Source organism: Emys orbicularis, chromosome 1 (genome assembly GCF_028017835.1).
Source record: "Emys orbicularis isolate rEmyOrb1 chromosome 1, rEmyOrb1.hap1, whole genome shotgun sequence".
NCBI lineage: Eukaryota > Metazoa > Chordata > Testudines > Emydidae > Emys > Emys orbicularis.
Window position 1 is genome coordinate 300,745,822 of NC_088683.1, and position 27,503 is coordinate 300,773,324.

The window sequence follows — 27,503 nt, forward strand, 5'->3', positions numbered from 1 at the left end:
TTACAAATCCAAAAACATCCATTACGCTATCCTGCTTTAACTGCCATTACCACCACATCCAATATAGATAGAAATAAGAAAATTCTTCAATGAACTTCAACCTGTATTTACAAAACACTCAGAATAAAAAACACTCTGTGCTCTTAAAATATGACTTTTCTTGCTTTAAGTTTTGAAAATTCAGTCACTAGTTCTTTTAGATCCAGTTTTCCAGCTATTTCATGCTCTATTGACATTGTGGGAAGTCCAACAAGTCTCTCTTGCACCCATTGTTGAACGCAGATAAGTTTTTATCAATTTTAACTTTGAGAAGCTACGTTCCCCACTAGCTATGGAAACTGGCAAAGTTAAAAGAATGCGTAGAACTATAAAAATGTTTGGAAAACTATCTGAGAGTTTATTTTCACAAACAAACTTCAGTACTTCTTCAGGAGTGGAATGTTTCTTAAGTTATCTTGAAAAAGCCTGAAGCTCACTACACAAATCTGTAGCATCAATGTCTTTTGAATTTTCATGAGTCAATGCCGACTCCAGTTTTATAAAAATTCTCTTATCTGTTTTGCTGTTTTCTTTTGCAAGCTGTAGATATCATATAGAAAGCCAAATACTAACTCTAGCCGCTGCATCTGTTGAAATCTTTCGTCAACCGAGTGAATAGCAGTATCGACTGCAAAGTAGAAATTCACTTTGAACCTTTGTTTTGGGTTCTGAATGGGTGTGTCTCGTCCTTCATATGAAAACTGCTGTTCCTTTTGCCGAATGCGAACTGGATCTGGTTCAAATTCTGTCAGAAAGTCTATTTCTTCAGCAAGCTCGAGAAAATCTATCAGTGTTCTTTTGAACCCTTCATCACTTCTGAATTCCTCCAGAATATTTTTAGTTTGCTGCTGTTTTTGAATGGCAGAATGTATGTTCAAGTTCTTTTCCTTACTAGTAATGTTAATCTCGAAAAGGATATTATACCACAAAATGAGTGAAGTCACAAATTTGAACTTGGAAAGTCCATTTGCAAGAGCTTCTGCATCTGAATGTGCCGTATTGCCAGATGATCCAGTAAAGGTAGTATCATCGGAAATTTCAATTAGGGCATCATAAATGTTTCCAAGTTCATAGTGAAGAGGCTTCAAAGCATAGTGCCACTCTCCCATCTTGTCTGACTAAGTGGTTTCACAGTTAGAGAATTCACATGGTGAGTCAGAATCTCCCAATGGCATGTTGAGCCTGAGATAAACACGTTGCACCAGGTCAAAGAAACTATTTGCCTCCAAACAGCATCTAGCAGCATTACTGACAACCAAATTCAGAGAATGTGCACTGCAAGGAACAAAAAAGGCCCTAGGATGGATTTCCATTATTCTCCTTGATCCTTCATATTACTCCCATTATCATAGCCTTGGCCATGTAAGTTTTCAACAGATAATGACATTGTTTCAAGCTCTTGTAGAATAGTTTCAGTCAGACATGCTCCAGTCATCTCCTTCGGTGGTAGGAAACCCAAAAAATGTTCCTTTATTAGCACTTCAACATTATCTTAGTCTGCAGACTTTTCCATACCCACAAAACGAATGATCATAGTAATTTGTTCAACATGACTCACATCTGGTGTACAATCCAGTATTATTTAAAAGTATTTTGCAGAATGGGCAGCTTCTCTAATTTTCTTTTTAATGTCATTTGCTAGGATTTGAATCAGTTCATTCTGCATATTTTTTCCTAAGTAATGAACCTGTTTCATGATCAGTTATTTTATGTAGATGCTCCTTCATGACTGGATCAAACAAAGCTAGGTATTCAACAAATTTTAAAAAGTTTCCATTACCTGAGGTGTATAATTTTTCATTTCTACCGCGGACGCGGAATGCTAAATTTTGCCCACCGAAAACTTTCACTAAAGCAATCAGATGCTCTAATATTTGTTGCCGATATTATTCTTTTTCCTTGATATCACGTAAATTTTCTTCGATAGTTTTTCCTTTTTTTCAATCGTAATTCAAGTTCTTTCCAATTTTGAAAACATTCCAAATGTTCTGTACTTCTTTCACATGAAGAGAGAATTGAAGATATGTTTTTCCAATCCTTCGAACCATTTTCAGTAAGTGATGTACCAATTGCTTGATTTCTAAACAACTTGCAGCAAAAGCAAAACAGAGTCCTTCGACACTGAATATTGTAACCAGTTTCAATGAATTTCTTCCCCATTAATGAGTTTCCTCTTGTAATGCTGAGCAGAGAATTTTCTTTTATTTCCATCCTTAGGGAAGGGAAATTCATAAACTTGTTCGGGTCCATGTTCCACGAGAATTTGCCGCACACTGTCATCATTCTGGGCCGTGAAGCTGGGCCCCCTACTGTAACTTGTTTGTAACTTCCTCATCCTTTCTTTGTTCTACTTCATTTACTTCAATTTCTGCATGTGTCTCTGAAGGTGAATAAATTGCCTCCACTTCCATATCAGTCTGATGCTGTGAGCTGCCTTCATCTAGAAGTAAGTTTCCATCAGTTTCCAAACTTCTTTTCTGTGGATGTGAGCTACCCTCATCTTAAAGTAAAATTCCTTCATCTGGATGCTGTAAACTGCTTCCATCTTTATTTGGATTAAAGAGACGATATTTCAGGAAGGATCCCTGCTGTTTTGCTTGGTCCTTTTCATTCTCAGCCTTTCGTTTATGATACTCAGCTCCTGAGGGTTTTCTTTTTCCTCTTTCTGCCATGGGGCATTTGAATATTGTTATGTACTGTGCTCCCGACTGCAAGCATTATAGCGTTAAGAATGGCTGACACACCCACCACATGGTTGGTGATTTAAACCTCATTGCAGCCATCCCAACATATCTTTTCACTGCTTAAAGGTTCATTGATTAGTAACATACACTCACTTATTAAAACAGTTAATTACAGTGTTTACACGGAAACAAAATTACCTTTTTCAACATTATAACCCATCACCAGTTGTTTGGAAAATAATCCCCTTCCTCATGGTTACCCGCTTGGAGTGTGACATGATCACTTTTGTAGTCTATTAAGCGTTAACGCTGTTACTTTTCTTTTATGGACCTTATTTATTACATGTGAACCAGTTATAACAAAGAAAAGTTCATAATTATACAGCCCGATAATCACGCTAAGGTTTAATAATGCTTAAAGATACTCACATTTTGGATTTATAATGCTGAAGATGTTATTCTTTATTCTTTGGCACCAAGAATTTTCCACAGTATTTGCTCGATTCTTAACCATCTACCTGTGACGTCTTAAAATGACTGTTTGACACGTATCAACTCATGATATCTCCGCTCTACATGAATTTCTGGCTATACGACATTGATATATATTCAAGTTAGGTGTCACTAGCATTGCAGCTCTTGCCGCTGGCTGATGTGTTTCATTGTGGCTGAGTTATTGCTTATCAAAGTTGCAGTGGGTCATCTTGACCCTCTGTCACAAATTAAAAAAAAATTCTCTACAATATTATTTATTTTTGCAGTAAATAAAAGATTTGGCATATTAATAAATTCTCAGAAATGTAGAGAAATGAATTATAATTAATATCCCCTCCATACTCGCACAGGGATTGAAATATTTTATTTGTATTTTTTTTCATCTTTTTCAATTTTTTTCATTTTATTTTTTTTAAATTGATTTTTTCCCTCGAATTTGGCACCCCATTTAACTTCGCACCCAAGTGACCGCCTAGTTCGGCTATATGGAGGGGCCGCCCCTGTACAGGGTGGGGTGAAAAGAAACAGAATGCTCTTGCCTACTTTTTACATTAAAAACAATATGTTAAGATAGAGACTGCTCTGTGGAGGAGATTTAACTTTAGAAAAAGCTCTCCAAATATGCAGGGCAACAGAACCTGTGAAAGTACAAGCCAAATAGCTGAATTCACCAGAAAGAGTTATCCATGTACTAAGTACTAAAGAATAGAACCAGAATAGGTCAAATCAGAAAGTTGAACCACTCACGATGAAAACCACTGCTAGGGGGAAGACTGGGTATAGATGGTTATGTGGAAGGTATGGATCATAGCATGGCCCCAAATAACATGTTGCCTTTGGGAAACTTTGTCATAAATGTGGGAAAAATAATCATTTTGCAAAGTGCTGCAGATCCCAAATGCAGAAAAGTCAATCTGGTTGAGGAGTTTTTCATAGACATACTGGGATCTAGCAAGCCGGATGAGAGGGATTGGATACTGCCTAGGACAATGAATGGAATAATTATTCCACGGAAGCTGGGCAAAGAAAGATGTCCAGTGGTTTCTGGGAATGGTTAATTATCTTGCAAAATTGATACCTAATCTATCTACTGAAGCAGTAGCTTTGAGAAAACTCCTAGAGATAAAAATGAATGGTATTGGGGTGCAGAACAGGAGGAATCATGGGAAGATTGAAAACAACAACTGATACAAGGAACCAATGTTGAAGTTTTATGCACCAGGAAGGCCTGTTAAAATTTCAGCACATGCTTCACAGTCTGGGTTAGGTGCAGTGATTTTACAATAGCATGAGGATTGTTAACAACTAATGGCATGTGCATTTAAATCACTGACTGAGGCAGAAACCAGATACACACAGATTGAAAAGGAGCTTTTAGGAATACCGTTTGCCTGTGAGAGATTCAATCAATGTATTTATGGACAGACAGTGGAAGTTGAAACAGACCACAAGGCCCCGATAGTATTATTTAGCAAACTGCTAAATGACTGTACCTAAAGAATTCAAAGAATGCTAATAATGCTGCAAAAGTATGATTTTCCTTGTGCCCTACGTGCCTGGTAAATTCAAGTTCACTGCGTATGCACTTTCCATAGCTGTGGCTCCCATGAAACCAGAGAAGACTTTAGAGACAGAGAAGCAAGCCCATGTAGATATGATTGTAAGGTCAATTCCCATAGCTAACAGGAAACTGCAACAAATAAGAGAGGAAATGGAGAAAGATTAATCACTGGGAATCCTTAAAGAAGTGATAATTAAAGGATTATTAAAGGATAATTAAAGAAATAAGCAGTTGCTATCCAAGTATAAGAGACTATTGGAACTTCAGACATGAACTTGTGGTGATTTTTAAGGCTAGTAAGGTAATTCCAATGAGCCTCTGAAAAGAGATGCTACAGAAGAGCCACTAGGGTCATTTAGGAATTGAGAAGTGCAAACAATGAGCATGAGAGGTGCTGTATTGGCCATGGATCAATCATAACCTCACTAATGTGGCAGGAAACTGCTTTTCATGCTTGAAATACAAGACATGCCAACAGGCAGAGCCAGTGAGACCTCATCCAGTTCCACAAAGGCCTCATGAGAAGGTTGGCATTGACTTCTTTACCTAGCAATCAAAGGATTATTTAATAGTCACAGATTATTATTCTCTGTATCTGGAAATTTTCACACTGCACAGTACTAATAGTAAGTCAGTGATAGCCGGCATGAAGGGAATCTTCTACAGACATGGATGAAGTCTTTAGCGATAATGGATCACAATTTTCCAGTGCAGATTTTAGGCAATTTGCCATAGATTGGGATTTTCATCACAAACATCAAGTCCAAATTACCCCCAATCAAATGGACTTGTGGAAAGGTCTATACAGACAGTAAAGAACTTTCTGAAGAAGACTTTTGACAGTGGGGGTGATTTGTATAAAGCGTTACTGGTTTACCGAAGTGCAACACTGGAGAATGGCTTTTTTCCAGCTCAGCTATTAACGGGAAGAAGGCTCAGATCTAATTTACCAATTACTGATAACCTGTTGAAATCTCATAACAATGAAACCAAACAATGAAAGAAAATCGGAAGTGGAAGCAGATATCTAGCTTGACAAAAGTGCCCGTGATCTCCCATCTCTTAATCCAGGTGATAGAGTGTGCCTGAGGATCACATCTCTAATACTTGGGGCCAAAGGGGTACCATTAAAGAACAACTGCATCCAAAGTCTTATGTAGTCCAGACAGACCAGGGGGACATGTTTCAACATAGTCAAAGAGGTCTATGAGTAATCCCAGAAAGTTCCAATACATTGACAGCTGATCTGAACTCTGGCATTTCCAATCTGACTGATCTTTTATCATCGATGCACAAAGGAGAAACTGTCAAGAAACAAGAGAACAACTCAGACTCTAATGGAAGGCTGATACTGAAGAGATCAGAGCGGGAGATTAAACATTCTGAAAGACTCATAGAGACTCCCTAACCTGCCTGGAAAAGGACTATTTGAGGAAAGTGAGTGGTAAAGATTCACTCCAGAGTGATGTGCTGATAATCTCTCCTCTCTAGGTAGCTGACACATTGGATCTATTGAAATGTACTAGATGGGTTGAGAATTTAATGCATTTGTTATTAGATTGTTGTTAACTATATATGAGAGTTAATTTTGTTTTCTTTAAGAGGGAAGATGTACAGATATGTTTATGAAAGATTATTATTTGGAGATGCTCCCTCATAAGGGACTGTGTTGTGAGTGGGAATTTGGAGATTTGCCCTAAAGGTGGGGGTTGGGAACACCAGATGGCTGTGTACAGCAGTTCACCAGAGACGCTCTCTGGTTTGTTTTATTAAAGTTTTATTCCTTTCTCATTCATGGACTTGTTATTTAATGAACGTAAAGATCATTACATATCTAGTCAAATCTATTTATCAAAGATGTTTCTATGACTTCCATCACCATAGAGGCTGAGCTCCCTTCAATCCATTAATAACTGAGGATGGTGTTAGACAACATCTACTAGGGATAAACATTGTTAATTCAGAATGCCTGGATAATTTGTACCCGTGAGTCCCAAAAGAGTTGGCTGAGGAGGTCTCTAGTCCAGTAAGGTTAATTTTTAATACGGAATACCGGGGAAATTCCATCAGACAGGAACAGTGCTAATGTTGTTCCAGTATTCAAAAAGGGCAAGCAGATGACTTGGATAACTGTAGGCTAGTTAGTTTGACATCAATCCTAGCCAAAATAATTGATAAACTGATAAAGTTGAAAAGGGTAGGAATATAATAATTCCAGACAACATGGTTGTGACGGGTTGGATCACAGAAACCCCCTGGGGGTTGCCATCTGATGTGCACAAAGTGAATTACCAAGTAAAATAAAATAAAACACGCCAGTCTATGTCTTATACAGTAAGCAACTGAATACAGATAAGATCCTCACCAGTTCCAGAATGCTTCCTTTTACAGACTAATCTCCTTTTAGTCTGGGTCCAGCAATCACTCACACCCCTTGCAGTCACTGTCCTTTGTTCCAATTTCTTTCAGGTATCTTTGGGGGTGGAGAGGCTCTCTCTTTAGCCAGCTGAAGACAAAATGGAGGGGTCTCCTACAGGCTTAAATAGACTTTCTCTTGTGGGTGTAGACCCCCTCCTCTCTCCTATGCAAAGTCCAGCTCCAAGATTGAGTTCTGGAGTCACCTGGGCAAGTCACATGTCCATGCATGACTCACAGTTTTTACAGGCCCACATGGTATCTTGAATGTCTCCAGGAAGACTTCTTATGTGGATTGGAGCATTCCAAGATGCATTGTTCCTTAAGTGCTTCATGATTGGTCACTTAACTTTGCGAATTCCTTTCTCCAGGAACTGACCAAATGCTCTACTAAGGTTATTTAGAAATCAAGCCAGTACATGGCCAATATTCATAACTTTGAGTACAAAAATGATACATGCATACAAATAAGATTAATAGATTCAGTAGATCATAACCTTTACAGAGATATGTAGCATACAACACATTCTAGTTATGTTATATATATATACACATACATAAGCATATTTCCATAAAGCCTTATGGGGGGCACCGACCGTTACAATGGTTTTATGGAAAATAGGTTTTGTCAAAGAAACCTGATGTCATTCTTTGAGGAGATTACAAGTTTGGTTGATAAAGGTAACTGCATAAGTGTAAGACTTTTGTAAAGTAATTGACTTAGTACTACACAACATTCTGATTAAAAAAAAAAAAGCACTTTACAATATCAATAGAGCACACATTAAATGGATGAAGAACAGGCTCCCTGGCAGATCTCCAAAAGCATCCTTTATCTTTGAAAATATTACTAGGGCATCTGCATTCAGTGATGTAACTTAGAAATATTGAGAGATAAGTGATTGTAAACATCTTTCTTACTTTGACCCTTTCTTCCCTATTTGGCCATGATTAAAATGGATCCTACCACAGGGCATACCTGTATCTTTTCTAGGGCCATTTACCAGACAGGCTGTAAATCTTTCAGCATTCGAAGCACCTGGGCCCAGTTGGTATTTAGGAGATGGAGTAGCAGGGTGGCCATCTGCCTGAACTGGGAAAGTGGGGCCTGAGAGGAGGAAGAGAATACTCTGGAGTTGTTGTTCAAGGAGGATAATATTCAAACACAAAACTCTAACTATTGTAGTATCATATCCCATTACAATGAAGCATTGAACACTAGTTTTCCGATCAGATGTTCGGGCTGTGTGTTAATTAATTTCATGCCTGTATTTCTTTAAATTTCTGACAAAAGGTACTAATCAGAAAGGAAGCGTAGCCTCATATAGTTCTTCTCAACTTTTTCCATATTGGGACGTCCTTTAGCTTATCAATAACCCCCACTCCTCAAGTCAGAATCTAGCAACGAGCAACCGCCCACTCTCCCCATTTAGTAATATGGGAAGGGCAGGATGGTGTGAGCCCCAGGCTGAGCAGTCCCGTCTAGGGGTTAGAGTATCGCTCTGTGTCAGAATTCCATTCCTCGCTCTGCTACTAAGTTACAATAATTATATTATGACTGCTCTGGGAGATGGAAGAGGAAACCTGCCTGAGCAGAAGCCCCTGGAGTTGACATGGCTGCACTGTGTCGGGAATAAATACACTTAGGAACCATCTCTCCCCTCTAAGTGCGAGCTGTAGCCCGATAAATGATGACACAACTGATTTGTCCCACTTATAATGTTTATTATGAATAATCAGTCACAGGTTCTTTCCCAAAATGGACTACACCCAAGTTTCTCTCAGAATTCCTCTCTTTCTCTCTAGGATTGATGTGATGGCTACAGAGCAATACAGATTCAATTATAACCTTACAAAGAAACCAAACAATTGTACTACGTATAATTACTAAACAATATAAACCTTTCCAAATAAGTAGCCTGTGCACCTAATATGGCAGGGCTAATAAAAGCATTTCATACTTACATTCTAAAGGAGGAGACGATGAATACAGGGATGAAGAATCACTTAACGGAGCACTTCAGAAGGCCACAGATGCAGTTAACACCAATTCCAGAGTGCGAGAGAACCCAAGAAAAGGGAACTGGTAGTGGCATCTTATACCCCACATTATGTAGATGTCACGGATATATATCTTTATTTGTTCTGTTATCCCAATTATCATAAGATCAATTCCTGCCCCTATCCCATCTGTGGCATTCTGCACATCCATAATTAACCATAATCATTAATATTAATAATTTGCATAAATAATTTCTTAATAATTCCTATGAGTCAATATGGTTTAACTGCCTAGATACTGCATAACAACCTATTTGCAAAAATCCCCTCACTCCCATCTGGCACCATTTTGTGGTGTACTGTACCCTTTGTGGTCACTTGTTTACCTCCTCAGAATGAGAGTTCAGAATGATGACCTAGTGTTATACCTTCAGGCCTACACTATCTTAGCTAAGTTCCAGCCTTTAGCATAACTACTCCCACAAGGCCTTACACTAATATAACAGGCAGTGACTCTTAGCAAGTTTAATAATCCCAATTACTCATGGTTATTTATGTTCATCTACTTGCCCCTATGCATGTTGAAAATAAGCAAATCATAGCTGTCAATCAGATATTCCTGTGGTGTTGTTAAACTTACAGCAACAACAAATACTGGGAGAGCAGGGGAACAGTCATAGTCTTAGCAGAGGGGCCATGATTTAGCCCTCAACTTCTCTGTGTTTCAGGGAGATAATATTTCTCTGCTTCACATGGCTGTTGTAAGGCTTAGTTCATTAATGCTTGTAAAGTGCTTTGAGATCATCTGATGCAAGGCACTCTACAGTTACACAGGATCCTTATTGTAAGTACTTTGATTTCCAAATCAATCTTCCAGATCTAGTGGGAGCTGCCCAGTGCTAATTATATATCTACCCAACATGTGAGAACACTCCCTCTTAATAATGCTTACAATTGTTGACTCCCTCAGACAGGGACATGATGAAGCTGGCATGCATTATGCTATATATTTGAATTTTAAGGAGTACCACTGTGGGATTTTCTGGCCTGTGCTCACCTTCTGCACATGCACACAGTAGACCTCTTCATTCTTAGACAAATATGTAAATAACAAGTCAAGCAAAAGATCCTTCGTCAGGCTCCTGTTATTTGATACCAGGTGCATCGAAGACTCTTGTCCCCATCTGCCTGTTTCATCTTAGATATGAAAACATATTAATTGTGACAATCATATTAATTACATCTGATTGTTTAGGACATGAGTTACTGAATGTATCTCGCAGTGCAGGTGACATGGTTTCCAATGCAATGAACTATAATAATCATGGCGAAAAAGACAATTTATTTATAATTTACTCTGAAAGAGTGAAATTTGGTTCTTACAGAAAATAGGTATATCTTTCAATCACTAAAGAAATTACAGTCACTTTTGTTGTAGTAATTTTTCTGTTATAATTTTGCTTAAGGAAGAAAAATGACTTGGATGTAATTGGTTTCTACTATATTTTATTCTTTTATGTGTATACCTGTCATCTCATCCGCTTGTCTCTCAGATTTAAGTCTGCAGAACTGGCTCTAGCTCAGGGTGGTATTTGTGATGCACTATGGATTGTATTGAAATATTTTTTAACTCATTTAGAGTACGGCATTTTATGGAAGAATAATTAAAATGATTCGCAGTTACTTCAGCATGGGATGGAGGGGGGAGCAAATTTTAGATGTGAAGTGCACTCATCAGGTTCACTCATTGCCTGATTATTTTTACATCTATCACATTTGCTTTGTAGTTAGTTAATGTCAACATTTTAGTTGCTAAAAATGTGGCGGATAAAAGCATTTGTGGAAAGAAGGGAAACTCCGTTCTCACTGGCAACACAAATACACTTGCAATATTCTCCTGTAACCTACAGAGGAGAACTGAACAATGGAAAATACTTCCCTATTTCAAACACTATATCAAAAGCTCTGTGTGATTCACCTCTGTGACCTGCTTGAGCTTCACTCGACAGGGAAGTAGGAAACTTGAGGTTGACTTGCTCCACCACACCATGTCTTTCACACTACAGTGCTGCTGCCCAGATACAAAGCTGGTCATAAACTGCTGGAGATGATGACAATCATTTGTTTTTCTGTACACTCAAAATTCACAGTAGGCGACATGTAATTGTTTAACTGTGTTATCTCAGATTGTTGTTTCCTCCATAAAATATCGGAATTAGGGAATGACAATCCGCTGCCTCCCCATCATCAATCATCATTGTGGCTTAAACTGCAAGAGTTTTGGGGGAATTTTGTCTGTTATGGGCAACAAGGAATTCAAAACTCATCTGATAAAACTGCCCCCTATGTCTCAATTTCAAGAAAGAAAGGTTTTCTCCACACTTAAAATTAAGTCCTATAACTCAGCTGGGACTTCACATTTTCCTCAATTGAACTTTGTGCTACTTCTCTCATTTTTCAGTTGAAATTCAGTTAGGACTGGGACATGTTGTTGTCACTATGTTTACATTCACACTATTTTCTGCTTTTCTTCCAGGGATCCCTGATGATATGTCTTCATCCTTTCATTTCCAGCTTATTTTGTCACATTATCAGAATTAGAATGTGTTTGCATGCATTTCAGACCCTTGAATGTGACAATGACCTTAGGGTCTATGAAGGGCAACAAGATGTCAGAAACAGGACTCGCTGTTCTACTTTCACAGTCTTTGATTCATAGGTACAACTGTGAGAGTTTGGGAAACAAACTGCCTCACTTTTAAAATTCAAAAATGTTCTCTGAATCTTCTGAGCTTGTGAGCCTAGGATATGTTTGTTTAAAATCATGGGAGAAAGGCAATGTAACTACAGGTCAGGTTCTGCCCTAAATTGCACCCTGTGCAGCTTCAGAGGAGCAATGGGTGTAAGGCACAGCAGAAATTGACCGTGAAGCCATATCCAGCCTCCCCTCTGTGTTTTTTTAACTGTTTATTTTTTCTTTAAATTATTGCAGGTGAATTTGGTTCTCTTCATAAGACTACACAAGCGCATAGCACTGTACATCACCATAGAGCTCTACGGATGTGAATTAATCCAAATGATTCCTTGTGAATTGCGTAGGCAAGTGTGTGAGAGAGGAAACTCCCACTTCTCAGGGGAGTGCCCTAACCACTGGGCTATAGAATCAGTCTCACTTGTTCTTTAGCCCAGTGCTGCTGCTGCTTTTTCCTTTATGCTGCTTTTCCTGGTGAGGGTTGTGGCGGCAGCATGGAGAGTAGGGAGGACCAGACCTCCTTTTCCTCCGCAACAGGTTCTAGCTCCTCCTGGGGGATTCCCCAGTGTTCCCAGGCCAGCTGGGAGAAATAATCCCTTCAGCGTGTCCTGGGTCAGCCTCGGGGCCTCCGCTCCGCAATGTGCCTTCTTATTTTTTACATCCATGTGCGGAATGAATTTTATTATGTGCACCTTTCTCATTCACGGGCTTGTTATTTAATGAACGTGAAGATCGTTACATATCTAGTCAAAGCTACTTATCAAAGGTGTTTCTATGACTTCCATCACCATAGAGTCTGAGCTGCCTGAACAATTGAGGCCCTGAACATAATCCACTCGGCATATTGAATTAGTTATACAAAGTGGAACAGCTTCAATAGGACAGTCTGAGATAGCCCCACACCAGAGTGTCCCATAGCCCAGTGTTTCGGATATTCACTTAGGGTTTGAACAGGAGTCTTCTACCTCTTTTCTCATCAGACAGAGAGGGTATTTAAACAGTGGTTTCCCACATTCCAGGTGAGTTCCCTAATCACAGGGCAAAAGGTTATAAGGTAGCCCCTCCCCGACCTCAGCTGTTTTTTGTAGAGTTAGGCATGTGCTGCTGCCATTTCTTACAAGAAAAGGTTGAGGTGCCAAACTTCAGGAGAAGGTTTCCAGATGTGGATCCCAAGTGGAGATAGTCCAGCCTAACTCTGAGAGGGACAGGGTTTAGCATGGACCCCTCTTCTTGTCATCTCCCGTTGGCTAGCTTAGGAGGCTCCCACCTAGCGTGCTGGTTTTTGTGAATCCCATTCTTAGGAGCCTATATCTCCCCATGCAATGTGTATTGATCCTAGGTGCCCAACTCAAAATTTGTAAACTCAACTGGGTGCCTAAAAGTTAGGCCTTGCAACATTGACTATTGTAGTACCTAAATCCTTTTATGGATTTCGGCCTTAGGCTTAATGAGATTGCCTACAATGCCATGTAGCCGATTTGCAACTGCTAGAAGCAAATATCTCCAATGGCTAATGATTGGACACTAGATGGGGAGGAATTGTTTCCCAATTGTGTCTGGCTGCTGGATGTCGCCCACATGCTCAAGGTCTAACTGATCACCATATTTGAGGATGGGAAGGAATTTCACACTGGGTCATATTGGCCGAGACCCTGAAGGTTTTTTGCCTTCTTCTGCAGCATAGGGCATGAGTCACTTGCAGGTTTAAACTAGTGTAAATGGTGGATTCTCTGTAACTTGAAGTTTTTAAATCATTATTTGATTTTAAATCAGTCAGAGGTTAGGGGTCTATTACAAGAGTGGGCAGGCAAGGTTCTGTGGCGTGAAATGTGCAGGAGGTCAGACAAGATGATCATGATTGCCCCTTCTGGCCTTAAAGTCTATGCGTCTATGAGTTTAGCTTTAAGAATGTGAGTAATCCCATCCCTTTTAAGCAAAGCACTGATGTGCTGATTAACTTTAAGCACAGGCTTAAGTGCTTTCCATGAATTGGGACCTTAATCTTTATTACTTCTTGGACACTTTTTTCTGGTTAGTAAGTAATTATTTTATTAGGAAAATTCAAATGGACACTGTTATTATTAAATACCTAACAGACCTTAATTACCCTTCTAATGAAAGAATATGGAGTTTTCCTCCACTGGTAGCCTCCTCTCACTCGTTTTCCATGGGAAGAGCCATTTTGGTTCTAATAGTTTATGTATCTGAATTATATTGTCTATTTATAGCAGCCTTTAAGTACCTTAGAGCAGACACTATGTCTCCTGTAGGTTCAGTTACAATGCCAAGCACACCATTGGTACTCAACAAATAAATAATGAATAGTTTGTATGTCCCTGTTAATTATAATATTTTTTCTGAATAACAAAATGAAGACACTATTCCTGAAAACAAATTAGGAGCTGAATTTATGTTGTGGCTCTTTACACTGGCCTTAATGGGCTGCAAATCCGCTGTAAGGCTTCCTGCAGAAAATATCCCAGTGTAGGGCCCCCCTCTGGCTGGAGCACAACTGCTGTTGCAATACAGGAGGCGGTTCTGGAGACAGAGGTGAGTGTAACTGGAGTGTCTTTGTGCCTCTGCTATTCTCTAGCTGTCACATAGCTTTGTGGGGACTGCTGTATCCAGGGAGCAAATTAGGGTAGCTAACTTGCAATGGGTTCTGTAATTAGGCCTCTGGCAGTTCCAGGATAGGAGAAGTGCATTGCTTCCCCTGAGTCCTTGTGCCAGGCTCTGCACCAGTGTAAGAATGAATTCAGACCCCCATAAGAAAGAGGTGCTCTGATGCCGTGGTTATGACCATAATATAGGAACACTGCTAGATATAGCGGGCCTGATTCCAATCTCACGAACATGAGTGTAACTCTGTTGACTTCAGATGAGCTAGTTCACATTTATACTGATGTAATTGAGACCAGAATTAGGCCTGATGAATCTAATGAATTCATGTATAAAGAAATGCAAACCTTTTCTTTATCCTGACTTCACATCCCCCTGGCACAAAAGCAAAGTGAAGAGCCCTGCTCCTTCTCAAGAAAAACAAATCACTGCCACCGTCCTTTCCCTTGCAAAACCACAAATGAAACAGAGAGAGGAAAAAAACTGTTTGCAGAGAACATTAAATCAGCTAAGAACATACTGTTACGGAAAATGACATTCCTCTTCCAAACATCCATTAGTTTCTGATAATCAGGAATTCTCGGATGCGTGAACATTCCATTAGTAAGACGCAGTGAGTTAATTGTAATAATTATCAACAGTTTTAATTGCTTTGTTATAACGTATTTTGCAGTTTGACAGTGTGAAATCAATATGCATCTCTAGGAAAGTCCTTAGTGTGATTAAAAACAGGCTCCCCTATGCCCTCTCCTAACCTTAGATGGGAACATAGATTTTTTTTCAGTACTTGCGCTTAGAAGGATTAAACTGAGTGGCTATTGTCCAACTTGGACCTTGTTGTTAAAGGGGAAGTGGACTCTTCCCTTAAAATTCATTTCAATCCTACCAGATTTAACTTTTGGATGGAGGTAGAAAAGATCATCTGGTCAGTTTTCTTTAACTTGTTTGCTTCAACTGCTATTCAGAACTTACTGCTTTATTTCCCTATAATGCTTTAAGCTTACAAAGAAATATTTTATTGCATGCAATTGTGCATTCTATAGAGTCTTTATAGTTGTCATATTAACAAAAAATAGGGTGAGATATATTATAATGTATAAGTCCTGAAAATGATTTCCATTCTGGAATGTCAAAACACTTAAACTATAAATTATTTCAGCCTCACAGCATCCTTGTGAAGTAAATAAGTGCTAATAATATTCTTGTAGACATGGGTAACCAAGGCAGAGAAATGCGGAAATACATTTCCACCACTGACTTGCTGTATAACTTTGGGATACATGAGTGGAACCCAGGAGTTCTGAATCCTATTCCTTGCTCCAACTGTAAAGCCATATTAGGTCTCTTCAGTTAAGTAGTGTAATAATATCTGTGGTGGTTCAATAGATCTGATTCTCTTCTTTATTTGCAATGATTTATCTGACTATAAAAAAATTATAAACATAGTCTCTGTGCAGCCTCCACTTGGATTCCCTCTTCAAGGGGAGTAAATCCCTGTAGCTGCCTCAGGAGCTTTAAAAGCTTTGTTATTTTTTTTCCTGTGAAAAAGCTTTATTATGTGCACACAATGCTTAAAGAGGCTTTGCCAAACACAAGCTTTTAAAGCAGCTGTGTGGGATTCCTTTTTCAGAGAAAGGAGTCATTGTGGCAAGTCCCACAAGATACTGTAGACTCCAGCAGTTTGCCCTGCAATTCTGGCACACTTGGCAGCTGATGTTATGCTACATTTCGGGTCCTGTCTTACAGGCAGACTGCCAGTTGTGCCAAACGGTGAGGTAATTTTGCTATATAGGTCAATGGGAGTCTTTCAAAGGGGATCTTTCAATTGGGAATATCTACTAGGCAGTAGATGAGACTTCCAAACTGATTATCTATTGTCTAGCCTTATGTTAGACTTGAACTGAGGTGAAAGGCCAGTGCACTTAACACACTGTGCCAAGGAGCTATGTGAAAGTGCCCACTGCTAATGTAACTCTAGTCCCAACCCTTGTTTAAAAAATCACCTTCAGAACAAGATTAGTCAGCATTTTACCTTATTCTGAATAAAAACATGTTCAATTTTACCAGCTCTTGGGGATGGTGCTAAATTTTACATATCTTGCAGGGATATAGGCTGAGATATTAGGTCCAGATCCTCAGTAGGTGTAAATGGATGCAGCTCCATTGACTTCAAAGGCTTTTCAGTGCATTTTATTATGTGCTTAACATGAACAGATATGTTTCCTCTCCCATCTGCAAGAAAGAGGCTGCTAACTCAAAACTTTTCTCAGCTAATACACCAGAGCAGCCCTTTGGACTAGATGTTGATTTGAATGGAGCTGAATCCATTTATACCAGTTGAGGATTAGATCCTTAATGTTTCTTTTCAGGTCCACCATAATGCATGAGTCCCACCAGGATCCAGGATTAAAAGTCCAGCAGCTTTTTAGGGCTATCGTTCCAAAAAGCTCATGGGTGGGCAGTATGGTTTCTTGTTGCTACTCTGCTCTTATGATCTGTAAGTAAACAGAACTTTAACCTTTTGTACATTCAGTGATATGTTATTTGCTGGAGCAACTGATGTGTCAGACCCTAGCTGATTCACAAATGACATCTCAGGAGCAAGCAGACTGTGCTTCATGTAAAATCCAATTGTAGCACTGTCATAGTGGTTAGAGTGCTGTGTTGTCTTTTCAATAGCTGTCATTCCCCCTGTCAAGGGCTTCAAGTGTATTCAGAACTTATTCCTTTATTTCCTTATAATGACTAATGATGATTCACAATCTTCCTTTCTCCTTCCTTAGTTCTAATAACACATGTTTTTATCCCTGCTGTCTTAAATCCCTCTCCTCACTCTTAAGGGAAGCTTCCGAAGCAAGCAGACTCTGGCCTCATACTCTGAGTCTTTAAGAGAGTCCTCAATAGTTCCTGAGGATGTTTCCTTTTTTAATACTGCCCCTTGCTACTTCAGCTATTCCACTGTTTTCAAGATTGTAATTAGTGTTGTCATTATTCTAGCTAGATATCTACTTGGAGGCTGCTGGGGAGTGTTCCAGAGAGGCATGAGATGCACCCTACCTTCCCCTGAGCCAAAAGGTCAGCAACAGTTCCAATCCCTGCTGGTCCTAAAGGCAACAGTCTTGTGGCTGTTCTTTAACCCTGACCTCTTGCATAGCAGTAGGTAAAACTGATGACAAGTCACTGAGTTGACAGAATATATATAAACTTTTAGTTTCTAATACTCACAAACTTTCAATACCCTGGAGCAACTTTCTGATTTTTAACAGTGTTATTATTTTTTGATGGTACTTGACTTTTTTTTTTTTTTGAACTGCAACTATCGGTGGTTATTACAAGTGACTTAACACATTTCTTTGTATAAAGGCAACTGATTTCTCTGTGTCTCTCTCTCTTTCAGGAACTAGAGTTAGTGTTTGCTTTCAATTCAGTTGGCTTTTGCTTCAGTTATTTAAGAGCCCTTTTTATTATTTGGAGGAGTCTTTTGATTTCCTTAATTTCTATTTCAGAAGCTGGTTTCCTTTAGTCTGTGGCTCTGGCTTTGATAGCTTGATATTATTTCTGAATGTCTTTGCCTTTCCTCTGATGAAAAAAGTCTATGCCAAGATGCCACAGACTGTTTGGAGAAATAGGCAAAAATGCCCATAGAAGGCTGTTCAGAGTGACAAAAGCCATTTCAATAACATGTCAGTGATTGTGTTCAGAGGCTGGTTAATGCACATGTGCTCTGGTTGCTAATCAGAAACAAAAGGGAAGATTTTTGTGGAAGTAAAGGTTTTTTATTGAATGATTTTTGCTCAGTTGATTTGTAGAACATTGATTACACATCTATATTTTTTCAGAATCCAGGTCTTAGCAACAGCTCATTGTGGCACCATGCTATGTCAGAACTGCTTCAGACTTGAAAGGCTTTTCAATGCATTTTATTATGTGCTTAACATGAACAGACATGTTCCCTCTCCCATCTGCAAGAAAGAGGCCGCTACTTCAAAACCTTTCTTGGCTAATACACCAGAGCAGCCCGGTGGACTAGATGTTCTGAACTAGTGTAACTCACTGAGGAGCAAGAATCATCACCACAGGGGTATAACAGTCTCACCAGGCTGCAGTATCTCCATTTATTTTTAGACTTCAGCACCACAGCCGGAGCTGACTACTCCAGGAATCGTAGTTCTGCCTTTGGAAAGTAGAGAGAGCTGTGTTCACAACTTATCCTCAGAAAGGTATTAATAATGAAAAATAGGGCAATGTATAAAATATATTATTTAAGGATAGTTTTAAAGATGGCCTGTGTAGCAGTAGTTAACATTCAGTGGAGTAAAAACTATGACAAATTCCACTAATAAGATGTTAGGTATTCAGGATGTCACACAAGCCATCTCTAAGCTACTACTTGTAAAGGTGGCCTAAACAAAAGCAAAACAAAGTGTAGACACACCCTTTTTATTTCTTTCTATATATATATCGAGCTACTTAATAAATATAAAGGTTGTATTCTACATGCTTTTTACATTTTAAATATTAGGTTGTCACTTCCTTGCATGTGCTGGAAGACAGGCAAACTAGCGGGACATACTGAGGGACTAAAACTTGAGCAAGTATGATTGCTTTTGTAACTAACTATTTAACTCTAACTTCTGAAAAACATTTGAGAGAAAAGCTTTCTCTGTGCAATAAAGGGCTGAGGAACCTATCACTTATCTAGTCCTCAAAAGGGTTCTTAAATAAAAACAGGAAAGACATAACTGAGATGGGGAAAAAAGCCACAAACAGAATTTTATTTTATGTGGGAAAGAAATTCAGGGTTTCTTTATATATCACAAAGAAGAAAAATAGGGTGCAAACATTATGGTTTTTTCCTTTATGGTTCTCAGTTAAAATTTACCTTGGTTTGAAAGAGAGTGGCCAGATTTGTATCCATACAATTTTAAAAGCATGCTTCTAGTATATTATGAGACCAAGTTTGAATTCTACCACAGTAAGTACTCTGAAACCCCGTTTTGATTAACTGTACCCAAATGGGGTAGTTTCAATGTGCTAACCTGGATTAAAGTATTTTCTTTTACATCACAGGGAAACATACTGAAAAACATACTCTAGCATTATTGTGATAATATGAAAAAACATATACTCCCAAGTCTGCAGTCTATACATCCTAGACCTGATTCTCCCCTATATTTTATTAATTTTTTGATGGTGTAAGGCCATTGATTTCAGTAGAATTATACTGGCACAAAAGTGGTGTAACAGATTAGAAAATCAGAACTACTGACTTCAGCATTTCTGGATGGTGAGAAATGAAGATTTAGTATCCTGGAGCTGTCAAAACTCACTAGGGTATAGTGGTCAAAGAGTAAAACAACAAACATAGCAGAGAAGAGACGTAACATTTTGTTTCTTCCTCTGATAACATATGTGCACTGTTACTAAAATAATCTTAAATGCCATTAGAAAATTAGGCTTTCATTCACCGATGAATATATCTGTGAACACATATTGCAAGGAACAATCTTCCAGGATTTGTAATGCAATATTAAAGAAAATGTAAAACACTTAATATATTCCCAAATGCACATGAACCTAGTTAAAGATGGGTAATCTATTTGTTTGCTTAAAAAAACAACAACCCAAACCTTCAGTCACTGTTAATTTGAAAAGGAAGATTGCCGGGGGGTGGAATATTGTCAGAAAAGAGAGAGTCTGTTAAAGCAAATGCATATGTTTATCTCAAGATAAATATACATATAATATACAAAACGTGGGAAATATTTTTTATTTTCATATATTTGGAATAACCTAAAAGAGTCCACAGCTGACTCTGACTTGTACTCTGTACTGAACCAAAATCATGATAAAAGATATTTCCCTTTTCAGTATGGCGTATTCGCTCTCTGATCAAAAAAGTTTCCCGCTCTGTTTTATTTAGGTTCTTATACCATGCCCATCACCATGGTGTCTGAGTATTTTTCAGAGTTAAAAATCATACAAGGTGACTTACCATCAGTAAAGTTTCCTCTTCAAACTCCCCCTGGGGTGAATAAGTTATGTTAGATTTTTTGTGAGTGTCCCAGAAATGCTAATAGATTTGGAGTTTCTGTGTGGGAAGGCAAGGTCAAAGACAGTGGGATTTACATTTGGACCTGAAGGTGATGAGGTTGGTGATTATTTTTAGTTGCTACAGGAGTGAATTCCGAAACCTCCGTCAGCTTTACACAGGAGCTTCACCCTTGAGGGTAGATAGAATTTGTATGTGCACAAAAGGCAAATGAGAAAAATAATTATTCACAATACAGAGATATCTAGAAAATAAATCACGTGAAAGGAGCAAGCTACTGAGATGCTCAAGTTAAACAAGACACAATGGATCAAATGTCAGCCCTGGTGAGGAGAATTTGATACAGTGATGGCTAACTTGGCCCACTTCTAGTGTTCATGATCTTACGTGTATTCGGGATATGGAATAAAATAGGGTTAGCCTGCATTCCTCCTAACACAGAATGAAAGAGGAATAGTGTGGAGAACTTATTGAGAAAAGCCTTTAGTATAGATGATTGAGTTTTGAACTGTGTTAATTTCTTAGAATCTAGGAGAGTTGTGAATATTGCGTGTAAGGCACCTCTGCCAGTTACACAACTATGGATCAAAGACTTGCTGTGCAAAGCAGGGAAATGTTTCTGTCTACTCTTTATAGTGTATCCTGTCTGTAATCCCTCATCTCTTCCCCTACAGATCTTGCTGTCTTATCCTTTTTCATTATCCATGGGTCTTGGCTTGACAAAGCATATATTTCACTCAAGTATGTGTGCAACTATACTGTTGACATAACATTATGTATCTACTGTAGAGTTGGTGGTTGACTATATTACTGAAGTGGAAGGTGGAAAGAGGGAGTTCAGAATTTTATTAGAAGAAGCAAGGCTCTACTGATCATATAATTTCCTTTCCTTTCCTAACCATGTTATGGTCTGGATTCTCTCTTGCTTAGCTATGACAATTTATTTTTATTTTCATGGCCTACTGATTTACCTCGAAAGGTAGAGTTTGAATTGTTATAAAAAGGGATAGGCACATACTCGCTGGGATTTTCGAACAAAGAAACAAAGGAACATTACAATTTTATAAATCTGTCTTAGAACACCTCTTCTCTTCCTTTCTCACTTATCATTCCAGATGTTTGCTAACAAAGGATTACTCTGAGTTCAATTATTTGCAAGATACAAACCTAAGTGTTAACATTCTGTAATGGGTGATTCATGTAAAATTATCTCACTAGACATTAGGGTATGAACATCCCTGTAAAAATGAAAGAGTTCTTATCTAAAAAGAACCTAAAGGTTTATTTTCCCTCCTTCAAGAATCTCCTTTCATCAAACACTGAGCATGAAAATTTGAAGCGTGGAGGGGTGTTTCTACTCTTCATAGTATAAGAGCCAGGGATGAGAAGATTTTTATGTGTGCATAAATATGTTCCGTTCATCTGACTGCAACAATACTATGAGAGGAGGGTAGAGAAACTGGGAATAAAATGTATATGCTGGCTCTAGTCTGATTATTTTTAATTACATATTCAAGATTTGCATACACATGGAACATTGGTAATAGGGAGTGGTAGGACTCATTGTCACTACTAGAGTTATAGAGTTTAAGGTCTAAAGTCTGACATCCTGTATGTCACAGACCACTAAACACCCCCCAGCCACCACCACACCAAACCCAACAACCAGAATTAGACCAAAGTATTACAGCCCCCAGGAGACTAATCTCAGGAGGGACTGAGGTGACCAATGCCTGAGGCCCTGCAATAGCAGGGAATTGATTATGTGATCTATATCCAGATGAAACTAGCTAGTGGCCCACTCCCCATGTCATAAAGGATTATGAAAACCCTAGGGTCCATGCCAATCTGCCTTGGGGGGGGGGGGGGGGGAATTCCTTCCTCATCCTGAATATAATGATCAGTGATTGGCTGAGGCTGTGAGCAAGATAGCATGGTCTACTGCAGGACGCACTGTTCTGTAACTCAGCAGATGGGGGTTTTCTTTTCAGCTTTGCCACTGAGCTGCTGTGTGGGCTTCAAGAAAGTCAGTTTCCCTATTGTTTCCCTTTCCTCCATTGGGTGGTCTTGTCCAATTAGATTGTTAGCTCTTCAAGGTAGGAACTGCCTCTTACTCAAGGACAGACAAGATTTCCCACAATACACCACCAATAAATTCCTAGTCTGGCTCAAGGTAGTCAGGTTCTAAGAACCCGGGGATATACCCACATAAATCCTAGTGCTAAACCCCGGTAACTGCAGTGTGGACATTGGTATGAGTTGCATGTGACTCTGCAGTGTGGACATTTACAGGTGGGCTTAGCAAGCCAGAGTACCTGTACCGTGGTACCCTTTGCTGTGAAACCATACTATATCTGTTTGTAGAATACCTGGCACAATGGGGCCCTGCTCTAGGTGTCACCGTTTTATATACATACTTTCTAAAATTGCTCAAGTCCCACTAACTCTCTGAACTTGAAAGTGAAAAAATTAGGAAAACTTTTAAGAGACAAAAACATGTAAAATGCCATCTGCAGCCTCTGAAAGGAGATTGCACTTTTTTCCACTGAGATTAGATTACTCTTTTCTTGATATTCATCTGGTTGCCAGAGAAATTGTTTGTCAGATTTGGCTCAATTAGCATTTCAGGATCATGCTCCGCTGGTAATAATGTTAATAGTAAAGGAAACTAAAGGGTGGATGGCACTGGTCAATGGATAAACTTGAAATGTAGTGTAATGATGCCACAGATAACTATATAGCTAACCATTACACCCCTGAGATTTCCTGTCCCTTGCTGTGGTGGGGACCAGCAAGTGAGAAGGGGCAGGGCTATCTCAATAGTGTCAGGAAGGAAGCAGTCTCAGGAGTTGCATGTCAAAAGTTTCTTCCGGTTTGAGAGAGATTACTAGTGATACTTGCATCCCCCATTTTAAATACAGGGAATCTTTCTCAAGAGTGTTAGAATCTTGCAAACTTGGAGAAACTTTTGAAGTGTGACTGCTTTGGTAAACCAACAACTTCTGGCACTTCAGGATCAGTTAAGCCCAAATGGAAAAATTACAGAATAGTGATTTAGTAACACTTTGAAATAAATGATCAAGACTATTGGAGAAATAAATGTAATTGATATTATCGGAATGGTATATGCAATTAGAGCGCCTAAAAGATTTTGTTATGAGAAAGCCAACAAATCTGACAAACCTCTACCTTGGCTTTTTCAAGAAAATCATTTTAAATGTATTGGAATCTTGGAAACCTTGCCTGGGTGTGAAATACATTCTTTAGCAATTTTTTTTTCAATTCTAGCACTTTGCCTGTAACCCCACCAATGAGAGAGTGAGAATCAAACTGCCAAATGAAATGGAAAACAGAGTCCTTGGTTCTGGCTACTGTTAGAGCCAGGATTCTGGACTAACTGGCTCATTGGTCTCATGTAGTATCGTTGCTCCTATGTTCCTGTGTTCCCTGCTGTGTGTAAGGTAGTTATAGCTGGAGTATATTCTACCCCCCAACACACTATTTTTAACACTAAGGCCTTATCTACAGTGGCGGCGGCATGCAGCTACATGTTGCAGTGGAGTAGGATGCATCCACACTGTGGTGTGTAGTTACGCGTGGAAATGAAAGGCTCTGGCACAGGGGAGGCAGGAGAAAAGGCTCTGGAAGTGGGGGCGCTGTCAGAGCTTTTTCCCACGGCTTCCACCTGCCAGATCTCTTTCCAGCTGCTGGAGCCTTCCCTGTGGTGGGGAAAGGCTCCTGCATTGGAGAGGCAGCAGGATGCTACACTGCTAAAAATAGCAGTATAGCCATGGGAGCTACTGCTTTTGTGTGTAGAGAGCCAGGTAGGGTACATACCCTAAGGTTCTGATGTGTCTACTCACCTAAGCAATGCCTCACCATCTACACTGCTAGTTATAGCTGTGTTACGGGGGCATGCAGTGTATGTACTCTACACGCTGTCATAAGTGCAGGCATAGTCTAAGTTAAACTATATTTAAATATGAGAAGCAGACATGAGGAGGCAGTTTATCTAGACAGACAAATAAATCATCTGAGCTGTTGGCTTAAGTGTGCCATATCCCAGTCAAATAGAATCAGAATAGTAACTGTAATGTATTTAACCTCTTCCAGGTTAAATGCAATAAATTACTGTTATTCTTCCGAGTGGCAGAAGAACTGTGATTTACTGGTGGCTGTGCCCTCAAATAATTTCTCTTTGGTGTGTGTGTGTGTGTGTGTGTGTGTGTGTGTGTGTGTGTGTGTGTGTGTGTGTGTGAAATTAACAGATATTTAAAATAAGAAAGGTTGACCTCCCTTTAGAACCTGCCAATTACTTACAGAGTTTATTGCCAAGTACACCAGGGGTAAGATTACATACAGGGCTGCCTGGAAACAAGAATTCAATTTCACAAAAACATTTGGTATGGGAGAGATCCCTGGGTAGCCAGATGGTTAGCGTACACTGCTGGGATGTGGAAGACCAAGGCTCAAGTCAGTAGTCTGAATCTAGCAGACTGAATACTGGGTCTCCTACATGAGTCCCCCAACTGCTTGGCTATTCTGGACTGGATCTCTCTCTCTCTCTGTTACAGGAAATTTCCTCCTGGACTTGAAAAACAATCCTGACAAAAGTTTATTCATAACCAATATGTTTCCATCAAAAGTTCTGGTTTCAACAAATTGAAAAATGTTTAGCTGAAAAGTTCCTGACCAAATTACATAGAGAATTGTACTTCCAACTTCAGACTGAGGCCCAAATCCCCTCATTCCTAAAGTTTCTGAATGAGTCTAATGATCAGAAGGTCTAGTGTGGTACTGTAAATATATTCATTATTCTGAAAATAACATCATAATCAGAGAATGTATTTGGCAACTCAACTCCCTTCTTCTTCGAGGAGCGTCCCTGTTGGGTGCTCCACTTTAGGTGTCTGTACACCCTGCACCTGAAATCGGAGATTTGTGGTAGCAGTTCCTAGTTGGGTCACACACGCGCCGTCACTGTCTTGCACCACTCCAGGTGGTTACATAGCACTGCACAACCAACCATCCCTCAGTTCCTTCTCTACCACAGAGAATCTGTATGAAACTCCAAAGTAGAGGGGAGGTGGGAGGGTAGTGACAACCAACTCGAAACACCTTAGTTACTGCACAAGGTGAGTAACCTTCTTCTTCTTCTTCTTCTTCTTCATGGAGTGTTCCTGTGGGTGTTCCACTTTAGGTCACTGTTGAGCAGTGCTCCTCAGTGGAAGGGAGGGGCTTCAGAGTTGTGTTGTAGATGTTGGATAACGCCGTGAGTCCAAAGCAAGCATCTGATGTTGATTGTTGTTCTATAGCATAGCGTTCTGTGAATGTGTGAGCTAATGCCCAGGTTGCTGCTCTGCAAATGTTGGTAATGGGGACATTGTTGAGAAAGGTCACAGAAGCTGCCTGTGCTCTGGTAGAGTGTGTGCGGACTCCCACTGGGGCTTGTAGGTTGCTCTTTTGGTAGCAAAGATGGATGTATCCTGATATCCATTTGGATAGTCTCTGTTTTGAAATGGTTTGTCCTATGGAGTATTCTGTTATGGAGATAGAGAGTCTCAGTGATTTTCTAAATTTTTTTGTTCTTTCAATGTAGAAAGCTAATGCTCTGCAAATGTCTGTGTGGAGTGAGGCTTCCCTTCCATCTGCATGTGGTTTTGGAAAAAGCACGGGTAAGTTAATGGGTTGGTTCAAATGAAAGGGTGTGTGTGACTTTGGGTAGGGACTTGGGGTATGGTCTTAAAGTAACTTTATCTTTAAAGAACGTTGTGTAAGGGGGATGTGCCCTTAGGGCACCTCACTCTCCCACTCGTCTGGAGAAGGCCACTTTCATAGATAAGTGTAGTAATGAGCCAATTGTGAGGGGTTCAAATGGCTTTCCCATCAGTCCGCGTAAGACGAGGTTGGGCAGCGGGTTCCATATTGTGGGGCACGTGTTCTCAATGCCTGTAGCGGGGTGGTTACCCTGCTCCTGCCCTGAAGGGCTTAAAACAGCTGTGGCAGGGGAAAGGCTGGGCTGATTGAGAAAGCAGCCACAGCTGCAGCCAACTTAATCAGGACCCAGCTGGCCCTTATAAGAGGGCAGTGGGCCAGAAGCAAAGACACTCTCTCTCTAGCCTTTTGAGAGGGAGGGACCTGGCTGCCTGGGAAGCTAAGGAGGGTACCTGGGGTGGAGCAGTGCTGGGGAAGGGCCAGGGAGCTGGGGAGCTCCAGCCCAGCAAAGCCCCAGGCTGCAGGCCGAAGTAAGGGACCACTAAAGGGTACTGGGGCTGCAGAGGGGCAGCCCAGATATAGGAAGAGGCAGCTGGTCCAAACCCCCCTTGCTGATGATGAGTGATTTATAAATATAAATAAAATAAATAAAAATAAATATATGGAGATATACCTATCTCATACAACTTGAAGGGACCCTGAAAGGTCATCGAGTCCAGCCCTCTGCCTTCACTAGCAGGACCAAGTACTGATTTTTGCCTCAGATCCCTAAGTGGCCCCCTCAAGGATATAGACTGCAGTCTGCCCCAGGGAGCGGGGGCTGGATGATGACTGGCATAGCCACTGAGGCAAGGTGGGGATAAGGGGTTGGGGGTTCCCCTGGGTGGGGAGACCCAGATTTTGGGTTGCTGCTAGGGGGAAGAACCCTGATGTAAAGGGCACTGGGGTCCAGGAGGGACACAGGGGCCAGTGGCAGGTGAGACACTGGCCTGCAGAGGGCGCTCCAGAGGCTGAAAGAGCTAATTCCCGAGATGACCAGCAGGAGGTGCCACGCCGGTGAGTCGTTGCCCCGCCACAATGCCCTTAAGAAAGCAGTTAGTCATTGGGTGGGCAAATATAGTGATTCCATCCACCTTCTCTTGGAAAGCTGTGATAGCCACCAAGTATACC

The 27,503-nt window shown here is 40.0% G+C and overlaps 1 pseudogene; it reads right to left on the reverse strand.

Moving 5' to 3' along the window:
- Positions 1 to 536: 536 nt before the first annotated feature.
- LOC135895730 (uncharacterized) overlaps positions 537 to 27,503 on the reverse strand; it is a 30,354-nt pseudogene continuing 3,387 nt past the window's right edge.